Source organism: Canis lupus, chromosome 11, assembly GCF_003254725.2.
Source record: "Canis lupus dingo isolate Sandy chromosome 11, ASM325472v2, whole genome shotgun sequence".
NCBI classification, from domain to species: Eukaryota; Metazoa; Chordata; class Mammalia; order Carnivora; family Canidae; genus Canis; species Canis lupus.
In genome coordinates, this window is record NC_064253.1 from 65881423 (window position 1) to 65887422 (window position 6000).

The 6000-nt window shown below is 38.8% G+C and overlaps 1 protein-coding gene across 2 annotated transcripts in view; it reads right to left on the reverse strand.

Annotated features, from left to right (window-relative positions):
* SHOC1 (shortage in chiasmata 1) overlaps window positions 1-889 on the reverse strand; it is an 81488-nt gene extending 80599 nt beyond the window's left edge. The window contains exon 1 of one of the 2 annotated variants that reach the window (XM_035696679.2): window positions 285-889. The gene's annotated coding sequence lies outside the window, so the exon portion shown is untranslated. The remainder of the gene's footprint in view (window positions 1-284) is intronic. The other variant, XM_025432221.3, reaches the window with a different exon arrangement.
* Between the last annotated feature and the right edge of the window lie 5111 nt (window positions 890-6000).

Genomic DNA, 6000 nt, shown 5'->3' on the forward strand with positions numbered 1-6000 from the left:
TTTGGTCCATACAACTCGGTGTTAGTGGGTTGAGACCCCCGGGCCATTCTGCACCCCGCACTCTCCCTATTCCCGCCTCATCAGGTTACGGGGACCCGGGCGCTGGGGTCTCAGCCCCACAGAGCCACATAAGCCGCCCTCACAAATCTGTTTTCCAGAAATTCTGTTGCTGCCATCCTCTACCCCAGCCTGAGCTCTTCTTCGCGTCTGCTCATAGAACACCCCCCTCCCCTCAACCCCTCAGCCCCTCAGGGCGGCTCCCCGGGGATCAAATCACCACCTACCCTTCGGCGCCTGAGAAAATTCCCGCCTACTGCTCACGTGATCTCCGGCGCAGGGGGGGCGGGCTCAGCGCTCCCATTGGCCACGCAGGCCAGGCCCCGCCCCTCGAGCTCCCGGCATTCCCGCCTGCGGTGGCTCAGCGCCGGGGGTGTTCGGCGTCCTCGTGTGGCCGACGCACGAAGCCTCGGTGGCCCCGAGGGGACAGTGACAGTGGGGACGGTGGCGGGAAGCCAGAAGGAACCGGTATGAAAGGCTGGGCCGGCGGGGCAAGGGGGCCTGGGCTTCTAATGTTGGTTATTAGCTTAATCCTGGCCGAACCGGACGGGGCCAGCGGGGAAGCAGGGGCGGAAGCGTTCCGGGAGGCAAACGGGGGAACCCGCCCCCAGGTGCAGGGACTCGGAGAAGCGAGAGGGAGGGGGAGGCCGGATTCAGGTGTTGGTCTTGCCGCCGGAAGGGCGTTAGAGGAGGGCGGCAAGATAGCTGGAGTTGGGACATGCGTACTGTACACTTTGACCGATGGCCGCCCCTTCGCAAACACGCTCGTGTGAGAATCCGGAAGAAGGGTTGTCTCTTGTGTTTCTTCACTGCCGCCTTCCTTTCCGTGACGTAACTCGGCATCGAATTTCTTCCCACGATCTTGCAAGAAGTAACATGCATTTATTTATTTTACCAGCATATGGGTGTCTTTCCAGTTAATTATTAACAAAATACTAATTATGAAACATCAGCGGAGGCTCAGCGGTTTAGCGCCTGCCTGTGGCCCAGGGTGTGATCCTGGAGACCTAGGATCGAGTCCCGTGTCAGGCTCCCTGCATGGAGCCTGCTTCTCCCTCTGCATCTGTGTATGTGTGTGTCTCTCTCTCTGTGTCTCCCATAAATAAATAAATAAATAAATAAATAAATAAATAAATAAATAAATAAATAAATAAATAAATAAATTCTTTAAAAAAAAAAAGATAGAAAGAAACATCAGTGGATGAGCCATAGTATTCTCCCAAGTTACTGACTTCATTCTATTTTGTACAGGTTTGTGCAGTTGGCTGCATTTAATGTTTGGTAGTAATCAATAGGATGATGTTCGTCTGGCCTTGAGGTACCTGACTGCGTGTTCTTGGATTAAAACTAATTCGAAATTAAATGATTTTGTAAAAATTAACAGAAGTTAACACATTTAGACTCCCTGTAACCAGTAAAACCATTCCTAAAATGAACGCAGGAAACGTAATCTCTATTACTAAGCTTATTCCCAGATAACCAGTGTTAACAATCTGGGGTGTGTCTTTGTAAAATTTAATTTAATTTTTAAAATTTAGGATCAATTAATTAAAATATTGTGGTGTTAGTTTCAGAGGTAGAGCTTAGTGATTCTTCAGTTGCATGTAATACCCGGTGTTCATTACATTAAGTGCCCTCCTTGATGCCCATCATCCAGTTACCCCGTCCCCCACCCAAGGGTATTGTCTTTTCATACCTCCTTATATGTTCATACAAATTTATATGGACATGCACATACAAAAGGGTTTGGCCAGTTACATAAAAATGAGTGATTTATTTTCTACAGTAAACAATACATCATGAACAACCTTCCAGATAAACATATATAGATTTAACTCATTTTTAACAGCCGCATAATATTTCATAGTAAAGATACGCCTTAACTTACTCAAAAAATTCTGCTACTGATAGATTTAATAGATTGTTTTCAGGTTTTTTTTTTTTTTTTTACTTTGACAAATAATATGGCAACAAGAATTCTCATAGAGTTTTGAATATTATTGCTGTTATTCCTATGGTATAAATGTGTTGCTGCCTTAAATAGTAAGAGCTTTTCAAATTTAATAGCGCCAATTTACCTTCCAAAAATTTATAGCAAGTTATGTTAAAAATGCCTGAGAGATCATTTTCCAGAATACTCGACAGAAATGAATGTTTTGCTCTTTAAAAATGTTTGCTAGTCTGACAAGAAAAATGCTCTCATTATTGTTTTCAATTGCATTTTTCTGATTACTGCTGAGATTAAACACTTTTTAGATGTTCATAAGCCCTTTGGATTTCTTCTTCTGTGAATCCTATTAATTGCCTAATTTGTGTGTGTGTGTGTGTACAAGATCAGGGGATTTTTCCATTCATTAGGTTGTCTTGTGGAGATCTTGTGTATAGGTACGTTAGTTAATATCAGATTTGACTATTTAAATAACAGAAAATTTCCAAGCATATAAAGTTTATTTCTCTGTCACACAAATGAGGTACAGAACCAACAGGCTCAGGTCTGATATGGCAGCTGTGCCCAACAAAATCCTCAGGGACTTAACTATCCAGTTCATTGCTCTCATATTCGTGTATTGTGGCCCTCTGTCTCATGGTCCTCCGTCTCATGGTCTCAGTATTTATGTTTCAGGCAGTAAGATAGAGCAAGGAATGAAAAAGAGGAGAGGTCAAGGGCACAATGCTTCTTTATATATCTGAAATTAAAATTATGAAATATAATGTTCATATAGAAAAATGCGTAAGACAATTTATAGCTTAAAAAATGACTTTAAAGAAACATCCAGGCAACCTCCACTCAAGTAAAGAAAGCAGCATTGCAAGAATTTCAGAAGCTGTGTTCCCTTTTCTAATCACAACTCTCCCTTGAGGAATTCTCCCCCTAGACCTAGAGATTACTATAATCCTGACTTTATGGTAATCACTGCTTTACTTTTCTTTAGTTTCACCCAAGTATGCATTTCTAAATGACACAGTTTTGCTTATTTTTAAATGTTGCTGTTTGTGTTAGTTTGGTTTTTGTTTCTATTCAGTGGATGCCAGTTGTATGTATGTTAATTTCATTGCTGAATATACCATCATATAAATATATCTCAATTGATTTATCCATTTTATTGTTGATGGACCTTTGGATTATTCCAAATGATAAATAATGCTGCTTTCAATATCCTTGTACATATGTCCTACTTATTCATATACACTTTTCTGCAATATAATTTTAGGAATGAATTTCTAGATTATTGAGTATGCATATCATCACACTTATTCAATAATAGCAAACTGTTTTCCAAAGTGATTATACCAATTTACACTCCTACCAGCAGTTTGAGAGTTCCTGTTGCTTTGTGTCCTTACCAACCATTAGCAGCTTCATTATTAATTAATTTTGAATATCTGGTAAGTATCTAGTTGACTCTCAAGGAAGATTCCCTTAAACTGCCACATGACACTTCTGCTTGCTTATATCTTGTTGGTTATGCCGTTATAACCTGGTCACTCTTAGCTGTAGTAAAGGCTAGAAGATTCATTGTTTATTCAGAATAGTCATGTGCATAGTTACAACTTGGATATTCTGTTATTAAAATAAGAAGGAAAGAACAGATTTTGAGACATATATAATAGTTTCTTCCATGTAAGAATAATAATTTAAAAATAGCTAACTTTTATTCAGCACTTACTATGTGCCAAGCACTATTCTAAACACTTTACAACTACTTATAAACTGGATACTATATTACAGGTAAGAAAACTGGAACATTGAGAACTTAAGTGTCTTGCCCAAGATTAAACAACTAGAAAGTATGGGACAGAATTGTAGACCCAGGTAGTCTGGCTCAGAGTCCATGCTTTTAGGGTGGCCATAGATTCTTTAAAAGGAACATTTACGGGATCCCTGGGTGGCGCAGCGGTTTAGCGCCTGCCTTTGGCCCAGGGCGCGATCCTGGAGACCCGGGATCGAATCCCACGTCGGGCTCCCAGTGCATGGAGCCTGCTTCTCCCTCTGCCTATGTCTCTGCCTCTCTCTGTGTGTGTGACTATCATAAATAAATAAAATTGAAAAAAAAAAAAAAAAAAAAAAAAAAAAAAAAAAAAAAAAAAAGGAACATTTACTCTTAGCCATATATTTAACAAAGATTTTCCTCCTGCTTGTCTTTGGAAATTTCTAAAAGTAGCTTTCTTTATACGTCTATAAATTTTAATTCACCATTACTTACATTATTATTATTTTGTATCTAGGTGGAAGTCAGTTTAAACACACTTGAATATAAAGATTTTATTTATTTATTTTAGAGAATGAGAGAGAGAGGGAAAGAGAGCACACACGGGGAGCAGCAGAGGGAGAAAGACAATCCCACGCAGACTCCACACTGAGTGTAGAGCCTGGTGTGAGCCTCCATCTTACAACACAGATCATGAGCAAGCCGAAATCAAGAATCAGACACTTAACTGCCTGAGCTGAGCCACCCAGGTCCCCTTAACACACTTGAATATAAACAAAGCTGAAGAGCCATAAAGGAAACTGGAAAAACCCTCTGCTATCCAGATCAATTCCATACATTTATGGAAATCTCTTCTAATAATAAGCTTCATTATTGTATTTACATGCTGTGCTGTAGAGGACAGAGTAATAATGCTTAATATTTACTGAGAACATACTTTGTGCCAAACACAATATAAGGCATTGAAAATGCAAAAATAATGAAAACAGATCTTAACCTTTGAGAAGCTCATGAATTCTTGTCTGATGTTGTTCTGATTTTTTTTTTCTTTTCTTCAAACAATTCTGTATACTGATGCCAGGATGATATTTCCAAAACAACTAATTGAGAATATCACTCCCCTGCTCAAACTTTGTAATTTATCACATACAGGATAAAATCTGAAATTCTTAGCATGTAGCAATTATTCCACCCCATTTACTTTGGAACCCTGCACCATTAGCCATTCTTTGAACATCTCCCAGATTCTTCGACTTGCAAGTCTTTGTTCCTGCTGTTTTATGTATATCCTGATCACATGTTCAGAACCTGTTTATGCTACAGAGTTCAGTTCAAATGTTTACTCCTCCCACTGATAATCTTAGAATTAGTTGTTACCTGTTTGGCACTCTTACAGCTTTTCTCAGTGTCCCACTTTGGACAGTTTTCATGCTTTATAATTGTTTTATTCATGCCTGCTTCTACCAGATTGCTGTCTTATTAAGAAGGTGGGCTATGCACCATGTCTTAATTATCTTTATATGCTTTGTATACACTAGCACAATGTTTTATCTCTAAACATTTAGAGTAATCTCTCAAATAGATATTTAATTCACTACTTGAAATTTGGCACTAGGTCATTCTGAAATAATCAAATATTTTTTTGCATTTTCTATTAAATGTAGATGTTCAGTGTTTTTGCAGGATCATTAATGTGTATAAAACATTACACACACCAACACACATCAGCCAAAGCGAACATGGCATAAATACGGCTTATAGTCAATTCTAGATGGAGTTGCAGATTAGTCTGAACCAGATTATGCAGAAAATCTGGATATATGGAATGAAATAATATTGCAAAAATGTGTTGCATAAGTAACTTGTGTTGTGGTTGTTAATTTACGGGTGTAGTCACATACTATCTTTTGATCAGTAAGGAATGATTTTACATCAGTAGATTGAGAGCAAACATTTTGGCACAACATAATTAATCTAATTAAACTAGGTAATAACACTAGAAACAAGCTGTGGTAGCATCAGCATGTAAAGAAATTTTCACCAGGATACAAGGAAAACCTAATATTTCATATTCATGTAATTTACCTTTTCTTCAAATACAGAAGCCAAATGTTTCGTAGCCTATTTTTGCAACATTTGTCCCTAAAAACACTATCAGTTTTCTCTTTTCCACATGTTGAACCCCTAAACATTTTTCTGATTATGAGTCATCTCATACCTTAAATGTTTATTG